The following is a 10,381-nucleotide window of genomic DNA, read 5'->3' as shown; positions in this document are numbered from 1 at the left end:
CAGAGGTTGCCATAAAGCCATTATGGTGATAACCGGGAGGGCACATTGTATACATTTTGTGTATATATATATATATATATATATATATATATATATATATATATATATATATATATATATATATATATATATATATATATATATATATATATAAAATGATGATTGCTTAGCGCATGAAACAGCCTGTAGAGTGACAACTACAAGTTCCTAGATTCTCAGTATATATATATATATATATATATATATATATATATATATATATATATATATATATATATATATATATATATATATAAATATATTAAAATAGCTGCTTTGGCGAAATAAAATTAAAGATTCAATGCTGACAGATAGATTTACTGAACAAACCACAATTTTCTGAATATCACTTTAAAAGTAAGAGTATAGTCGTGGCTTTGACATGCTCATACAAACCACGGTTTTAAGCAAATACCATGTAATGTTTTGCGAATGCAACAAAGCAGGAAAAACAGCGCTAGGAGTACGGACTTTGTTCTATTAATCATGTATAGCGGAAAATAACTTTTAGACAAATTCAATTTACTGTACCTTGCGCTGATTTCATGCGCGTAGCTGCGATTCTACTGTTCACAGTCTTTCAAAAAACTTTCCTAATGCTTTCTCAAAATCCGTCAGAAGTATTATAAATGATATTTACTTCTATTGGAACTTTGAACTTGGCGCATACAATACTAACATTAAAAAATATCTGTCACCATACAGTGACATACACGTACTTAATTATGTAACTAGGTTGGACAAAATATGCCCAATGACATTGTGGCTTACAAAAGACAGGCGAACTTTCAGCCAATGATATTATACGTATTATGATACGGCAGTATGGCCATTTCCCGTGTAACTTGCCTGCGGACAACACAAAAAGAGTGTTCGAAGATTTCAAATACAGCGAAACCTGTCCTTACGGACACCTCTCTTAATCAGGGCACCTCTTTATTAATGCCAGATTAATTAATCAAACCAAAGTTACATTTTGAATAGAATTTAAGCTCTCTATTAAGGACAACTCTATTTTAAGGACACTTTTTCCATTCCTTAAGGTGTCCTTAATAGATATATTTTCAATTTCAAACAAAACTGCAAATACATTCAAGATGTACGGCTCCAAATTGATGATGTCACTAACGCACAGCGGAAAACCAACGCCAAATCTCTGTAGCATTTACCAATAATACAGTTAAAATATTGAAAATGGTGTTTAACTTCATTGAAATTATTCTTACAATCTTCATTCAACCGCTTAGATTTTTGTGTCAGATATGGAAACCGCCATCGAGGGCAAGGCTGGCTTGGGTCAACTGGTGGATGTTTTGTTGGAACGTCGCAGCCATTACGCGAACGGAGTTCCGACATATTGTCATCTATTCCAATTTTGCCACAGTTACATGGAAAGAGAAAATCTAACCAATCACAGATTTTCAGCGGGTGGCCGCTTTTTAAAAACAGCGCCCCCACATGGGTATTTTGAATACCAAGGAAAGCCCCTTTGATCATCATATATGGGCATATTTAGATTACAGGTGACTGTATACCTTTAACCCCATTTCCTCGTTCTCACTAATTATTATCACCGATGCAAAATCAAGCGATAATGTTCAGGTTGGAGAAACATTCAAAAAGTGGTGCGGCTACAAACTGATAATATAGACACGACACAGAGGCCCTGTGATGGGGCAATGGCAATGGCTGCAGTGTATTGCCGTACCACTTTTTAAATGTTGCCAGGTTAGGGTCACTTATTCAGTGTGCGCCGTAATTCTGTCCTCAAATTCAAGTTGCTATCCGTCTGATAAGCGTTATTCCAAGGTTAGCGTTGTCGTCTATCTGTTAAAAAATTGTTCACACATGTTCCGTTCGAGCGAAAAACGCCCTCAATAGGCAACCCATCGCATTATATTCCCGCGTTGTCACCTTTTTCTAAATATACTTACACGATAGAAAATTGGACTCAAACCCAATTAATTATAGAATGAATCGTCTTATTCTTTATTCCCCACTTTGAACGCGTACGCCTGTAGCGTCTTTTGTGATTCAACTACTAAAAATCAGTGCGCGTGCGCACTCAATGAGCGCTCTTTAAAATAGTTCTCACAATCAGATAACGCCATCACCATACGGTATAATTGTGGTACCAATATTTCAATTCGAAATGAAAAATGTCATTGTTCCTATTAACAATCTTTTCGGTATGTAATGACATAACGTTAGTGATCGTGTTAAATTCATAATATAGTTTCCAGAAGGCGTACATTTCTTCAACACTCATTGAAAACCCTTATAAAAATGTTTAAATTGAATTTCCCTTATATACATCCTTATTTTCAATGAAATTTTAAAACACCCTTTTGTAACGAATTTGGAGCCGAGGGCGATGAATTTATATCTCATCGACTAAGCAAGCTCCCTTCGATCAAGCGTGTCTAGGGCGCCCTCTATCACTGAAATTTCTCGACACACTCATCGAAAATTGCTCAATCTCAAATGCCATGAGGCGAAATATATCTATTATATCATGTGATGATAACAACGTAGTTTCTGTATGTCCTAGTATGCCTGTGTGAATCGGAAAAGTGTTCCAACGGAGAAGGGGGAGGAAAGGAGGGGATGGGGACAGAGATAAGATGTGTTACAGCAACAGAGAGGGAGAGACATGGAGTGCAGAATGTATGTATGTATGTATGTATGTATGTATGTATGTATGTATGTATGTATGTATGTATGTATGTATGTATGTATGTATGTATGTATGTATGTATGTATGTATGTATGTATGTATGTATGTATGTATGTATGTATGTATGTATGTATGTATGTATGTATGTATGTATGTATGTATGTATGTATGTATGTATGTATGTATGTATGTGATTTCTGTAAGACTACAAAGCGTTGCTTGCATTGAGTCTATTTGCCTCGGTAGAGGTATGGTGTGCGTAACTCCGTTGTAAAATCTTAAACGTTACTGTGATACATGAAAACAGCATAATTGACTGTCCAGAAATTGTGATTTCAATTGTTGTGAACATTTAAGATGCCTATCCTGATCGGAATCAACCCTGTTGAGCGCGCAACTGAAAAAAAAACCCCGGCACGTCGATAGCTTTAACTTAAGCCTATTAAAAGTCAAAAGATATGCACGGTACATCACTAGTTCTGTTGTACCACCAATATTAATATTTACCACAATGTTGCTATCTCTAGGAGATCAATCAAAGCTGCCATTGTGCTCCGCTAGACAGACAATTGGCCCCGGCCGGCTGTTACATTCCATAATCATTATCATTCTCTCAATAAAACCCAATCATCCCCGACGACAATTTCCCCGTTTGTTGTTTTGTCGTCAAATCGACGACATACGATGAGGGAACTCAAAAACACAATGAAATCGGATCATCTTTATTTTTTCCCGCTCTCTGACTGCGTGCCAGCGCGGACTGTATGACTCGACTATTAATGATCTGTGATATGATTTACCAGAGAGCCGTTTATGGCTCGAATTTTATCAGTGAGGATTTGACAATTAAATGCGCGACATGCAATTTGTCCGGATAAGAACTTTTCTCGACAAAGGTTTTAATATTACACCGGAGATATTTTTAAATGTGATTGTAAATGTTTTCCATTTAAATTGATTGTAAAATTTCCCCAGTTTTGATGTTTGATTTCAAATTCCTGGCCTCTCCGCTTGGTAATGATGAGCTACATATATGTTAGCCTGAAAGTTAGAAGAACTAGGGTATGGGTCTGCGCAAACTCTGAGCCCAGTGGTTTAGGTTGGAGTTGGCGCAAACCCTTACAACGTATGCGCGAGAACAAGACGATGGTATAGTTCTTGCTCGATCAACTGAACGTCATAAATTTGCATATAATATAGTCAGGCACAACTTAAACGACACTTCGATTTGTACACTGTACACTATTAGCGCTTGAAATTTCTGCAAACTGGGGTCAGTACCGGAACATAGCTTGTGGACGATGAGGCGTACAATTTTATCACATTAGTCCTGCAGCTGACTGAATTACATATTGTGATGGTTAAGGTAGTGTGCGCCTCGAAAGTGAAAGACGAGCTTTTGCTAAAACTTTCCTCAAGGAACATTTCTATCATTGTCTTTCAAAATCAAGAATAAAAATCGGGTGTCACCGTGAAAATTTTGGTACTAGAGAAACAAATCACCAAAGTTTTACCGATATTTGAAATTCAAAATGGCCGCCATCCCTGTGTTAACTCTATGGAGAAAAATAAAATTTCCGATTTTCGTAAAACGAAGCCAATAAAAAGTTTTCTTACACCAAGGGCTTTAAAATGAATACCCACAAGTCAGAGATCAGAAAAGAATTGAAAAGTGTGAGAGTCCGAATATCTGTCCCCGAGGCGCATTCTACCTTAACAACAATGCTAAAACATGTTTCATAACGCAAACACTATGGGACTGTGCGCAGATAGCAAGTCTCAATGAAGTAAGTAATCCAAAACCAATTTAAAGTGATTTGATTGATCGACACGTCAACAGGTTTGAGTTTTGGCGGGAGCTTCCCATGCTGAAAACGTGGGAAATTTGACCGGCTGCTCATGTCAGACGACAATTTTTCCAAATATTTATAAGTGACCTACTTTGTCTATTTTCCCAGCATTAAACGATCAATGTTGTGTTTAAGGGATTATACAAAGCACGCTGAGGGTAATTTTTGAGCAAATATGGCAAAACCTCAACATATTGTGACCAAATTAATATCCATGTTTGCGTTCCTCTTCCCACACACTCTAAAATCGATTCTCTCCAAGCGAACGGGATATCGAGTGAAGCAAAATCGGATGGTTAAACATGATCGGAGGATGCACCAGAGTCTCTGTGTGTTGCACGAGCCAAATCTGAACAAAATTTTATCAACCAGTCAGTTTTGGACATTAGAAACTGCAGCCATTATTATTAATATTTTATACACATTCATACAAATACGTGCATACCTACCTGATCGTTACAGTAATATGAGATTTAATCTATTTCGATCAGTTCCTAAGGTTGATTTAGGATCACTAAAGTAATTGAATAATTCGAAGACAATGTAAGTTTTTGTGTCCGTCTGTCTCTGTCTGTCCGTCTGTCTGTCTGCGATAAAGAGGGAAAGAATGACAGAGGGGAGAGACAGGGTAGAGAGACAGATACAGAAACAGAGACAAAGAGACTAATAGAGACGGTCGGACTGACAGAATGACAAACAGACAGACTCATATAAGTAGAAAGACAGAGAGCGCGGGAGAGATCGTCTTGAAATAACAAAATGGAGTTGGTTTCATTTCAACTCATTCGCGTTAAAAAAGGCACGTCACGTTAGTAGATCTAGACTTATATGAACATTTCACACATTTATACTGTAAATTTGTTTAGAAAAATCAGATATTTTGTACTTGATGCTGGCTGTATTTTTAATTTGCCAACGACGGATCACCTGCATGTGCCTGACACGAGGTTTGAAATTTGTAAGCCCTACATCATGCGGAAACTTCGGTGTTTTCATGTATATTCAACGGCGGGGTGCGGAAGCTTCATGATATCAGTATGATACCGAAACTTTACGTTGTCGTGTATTGCTAGCCCATACGCTTGCGTATGCGCGAGTGCCATTTCGTGTTGCAATAAATCAACTTAAGTGTTAAATATTCTGAGTAATGGAATGGCGATGCATCATGGATGATTTCGTTTTAGTCGAGAATATGGCTCTTCAGTCAATACGGTTCAATTGACAAAGTAACTATTGTGCAACCACCGTGTCACGCCGCTGTGTCGTTAGCCTCTAGCCTTAAAATCCTGTGGGCTCTTGCTCTAAAGTAATAGGCCATAAACTATGTATATCCCTTTTTTCAAAAATATTCGCACGAAGACAAATTTCACTGCAAATATAAGACTAATCTGTTTACAGAGTAAAAATAATTGTAATTATCATATCTAGTCCGAATTTGGCTGCACCGCACGGTTATGAGCAAAGTCAGCTGAGGAAATTCTTGCGTCCGTTCTGTGCCAGAGAGATTTATTCAGCATTTTCCGCGCGACGACCATGCCACACCAGTCATCTGTATGAGTTAACGACTTTCGCTATTCACGGGAAATGTCGTCGTGGTTTGGTCGCCAGCCTTCGGTTGGAGCCAGTCGCCATCGTATACACACTGATGCGCCACTGTACCGTACGAGAGAAATACTTTCGTTTTCCCATTGTTTTCAGCAAAAATGGCCAGGCTTTGGGGCACGATGTTCAACAGAGGCCGGCGTTGGAAGTCACAAGCACGTCGTAAATACAGAGCAGACGATAAAAAGTATATCAAAACCAAAGTTCTAGCCATACGACAGACATGATATATTAGCTAATTCGAGCACATATTTGAAAGGCGTAACTCTCCTCATTTCCCGTGTTGGGAAGCTCTCGCTCATAAAATGATACCTCTTGAGTTTTATTCGTCATCGCAAAACAATTTTCACAATTTTTTCAAAGTCCTTGTTTTTATATTTGGAAATATTCCCCAAGGATTTTCTAAAGATCCTAACGCATATGGTTTTTTCATTCATTTGCGGCCGCGTGGCTAAATCTTTCAATCGGATTTGTCATCCGCCGTTGATTTAATCGGTGTGGTTTAATACATGGATGTAGCACACAGACGAAACACCCTGTCGAAAGCTCTGGCCGATCGATATTCTGCAGCGTCAAAACTGGCAATTTTTGTATCAATATCTGGTGATGTGAGGAGTAAGTTAAGAAATGTAACTCAAACGGCTGGAAACATTTCGTTTTTGCATATAATAGCTCTGACTTTAACTTTCACTGTCAACCTTTTGGGCACAATGTGTATCATTCTGCAACACGCCATTTTTCATATATTGAGTATTTTTTGTCATGTCTGGTAAAAGCAAGAGTCATATCTTCAAACGCAGAAAAGATAATATGCATAGGTCACAATGCAAGTTGGAAGAAATGTTGGCGTCGTAGAGACCCCATTGCTGACCTCATTTTCACACTTTCGCGCCAAAGTTGAATGGCCAGAAATTCTCGTTCCTTAACCTTTCTGTTCCCCACCCGGTGAATTGGGAGCGGGATAATGTCATAATCACTTTCTGAATGATATGTTTGCCTCAGAATGAGGGTTTTCGAATGGGGAGGTCAAGAAGTGAGAAAGGTTATGGCCGGTGATTCGAGGAGTACTTGAGGAGTTACTTGTCAAACAAGATGTTTGACTTGTATTCTCGATGAAAGACACGGAAGGGTCTTGGTTTGGTTGTACTTGTGCGGTGAACACACGTTTCTGACACCGGCCCCTTTCGCAGTTAGTAGGAATCTGTAGATTGGTCGCATCGGTCACTTCATCTTTTATCGATTTTTTTGAGTAGACGAAAGAGATCTGTCGTCGCGCCCTGCACCGCACGAGTGCATCGTTTGTCATTTCCGCACTCGGTATGCGACGGTGTAGTTCTGCTCAATCGAAATCTCAATGGAGTCGAAAGCTGCCACGGAGTAGTCTTTCAGGACGTGTTAAAGTAGGAGTTTTCTTGTTGACAAAGACCAAGTCAACTAGACATCAATTCACACCTTCTGAGAGTTGTTTTGTTAGCAATTAGTGAAATGAATACGGCGTCTGTGCCATCTTCCCCATTTCACCGGGATTACAGAGTTTGGGCGGTGACAGTTCAGTTATGCTCTACGTAACCAGTGTTAAAACAATTTACCAAATTAACTCTTAGGTTTATCTTTCAGAAAAAAGGACATGCTGAACATATTTCCGAAGGATTTGTGCCAGTCTGTGGGTTCATTTTTGGGGGCAAGACGACAAAATGTTGTCGCCCAAATTTACGTTGCGCGGTTGGCCCGAATGCCAATTCTGAGGACAAAAGGTGGTCTTCGCGACCTCGTCCGCGGCACTACAAACAAATGAATGTTTTACGTACGTGCTTGTAGGTTATATGCAGGCGCACATACACGGGGGCTTAACAAACATATAATCCATCATTTTGTCTCCTTCAAACTCGTAGCTGCCTTTCAGACCGTCACCTGAACATAGCTGCCCCAGAGAACACAAACGCTCTTTTCATGGCGTTTTGTTTACGCTCTCTGGCATTCATAAGCTATGGACATTTACACTTCAATAAAGGCGAAAGTGTAAAGACGGCATGTTACATGTCGATAATTTTTTTTCTGGAGGTGGTGTTGCTTGCCACCAAACACTTCAAGCTATTTAAATTTCATTTAAAGATCTCCTTATCCGTGCTCTAGCTGAAGTTTTCTTGCATTTTTTCTGCCCTGTTGATTCACACTTGTCACCGAAGGAAAGATGATGTGTAGACCATCTTCAACCAGGGTCTGTGATGGAAGATGCGGGACGAGTGGCGGGAGACAGTCATCAAGCCTTTCGTTCTCAAATTTGCAAAACCAGAAACCTCCCGCGCATTTTGTTCGGCGAAATCTGTCGTTTGCAAATCATGATGCAACCACGCTGTCACAACTCGATCGCGATCACACGGATCACAAACGTCACTGACCTCAAGACTAACATACATCCTAGGAGGTAGAAAGAGTATAATTGTAGCTTTGCGCTCCGTCGATTGATAAGAAAAAGTATACATTGACAATGTGTCCCACAGTCCTAAGTTTCTTTAACTTGCACATTCCAGCAGTCGAGGGAACACTTTTTCCAGGACATCAGAGGTGAAGCCGTTGACTTCTCGAGAAATCTGTGTTTGTATTTATTCGTTTTCTTTTACTTGATACCATATAACTTTTCCCTCATTGGCGCTAATTTACATATATGTAGCAATATAAGCTGTTCCAGTGTTGCCATGGCCATTCAACGGTGACGTAGAGTCACGTGACAACATTGGGAAATATTCTGACTGCCATTTTGAACAACCCTCATATCAAAATTTCTGTGTTTACATTTAACAACAGCTACCCAGCAACAAACTTGATTTTAGTGTTCGTCGGTGAATTCAGAAGGATCGACTTGTGATATTGTGTTGTTTCTCTCAGTACACAAACTTTATTTAGATTTTATATTATTCTGTATATTGGTGGCCATATTCTAGGGTGAATGTGTTATCGGGTTTTTTTTAAAGTTAATCATGTATTATTAAAAAAGTATTACCAGAAACACAAATTGAATCTTAGAGAATGCAACAACATGAAATACATAAGCTTTGAAAAAAAATGTAAAAATATTTCGAAAAGTCGCGGTTATTAGGCTTCTATTGGATTAAAAACTCCAGCGGAAATTTTTGAGTGTGCCTCTGGTAGGAGATTTTGTAGATTATACGATGAAAAATGTCCCTACGTGTACTTCATATGCCAAGCAACAATGACTAGCTTTGTTGTTGGTGAAAAATAATGATATAGCCAATTGTAGACAGGCAGTCCCCATGCACGAGCATGGTCTAACATATACGAGGGTCTCAAATTTTTCGCAACAAAAAAAAAAACGATTCGTGACTCTCAAACATTGGTTCTTCTTACATCCAACATTGCCGTAAAAATTAATATGACGCCATTTGGTGACATACCGATCGGGGCAGTGCGGTAGGAAAAACAGAAGAATATCTGAACGCTGACTTCGTGAAGAAATGTAGCCCGATAATTACTTTTCGCAAACAATAAATAACAAACAATCAAACCGACAGACAATAAAGACTTCATATATAAATGCGAAAAAAAATCACTAATTTTTAATAACGAGTGAAAATATTAATGTTTAAAAACGTTTCATTTCAAATATAAGCCCGTTTCATATCTGTGGACGCAATTAACTCAACGATGAATGCATATTTTCATATATACACCCACATAGCTCAGGGCATTGTTTTCTATTGAAGAACGATCGCTCCCTTTTAGACCCATATAATAAATCTCTCCTTATAGCACGTTATCGTCCTCACCGAAGATCCCTCTAAACGTCACATTTTTCCATCAAAAAGCACATATGGTCCAGTCATAGCGAATATGAAATGAATTTTCAATAAAAAGTAATCCCTTTGTTATGAGATTTTTAATTCCTGTACCAGATGTTATGGAAATACTACTTGCCTATAATCACCTCTGCCAATATAGCAACTGAGGCGTGCCCCTACACTCAAAGGGAATTTTATTTTCTATGAAAATGTATAAGAAAAATATACTCACGACTATATAAATGTGGCTGAGCTAAAATGAACAGTGTATCGTGTTATCGTGCTTCATGAAGGGTAAAAATATAAATTTAAGCCTAGTTGGGTTCATCGGTGAATTCACGCGAATTATATGTGTATCAAATTGCGGGAAATGTTTCATATAATTTGTTATGGGAAAATCGTTTTGATGTAGATTT

This window comes from Ptychodera flava, chromosome 1 (genome assembly GCF_041260155.1).
Source record: "Ptychodera flava strain L36383 chromosome 1, AS_Pfla_20210202, whole genome shotgun sequence".
Lineage (NCBI taxonomy): Eukaryota > Metazoa > Hemichordata > Enteropneusta > Ptychoderidae > Ptychodera > Ptychodera flava.
This window is presented reverse-complemented; position numbering follows the sequence as displayed.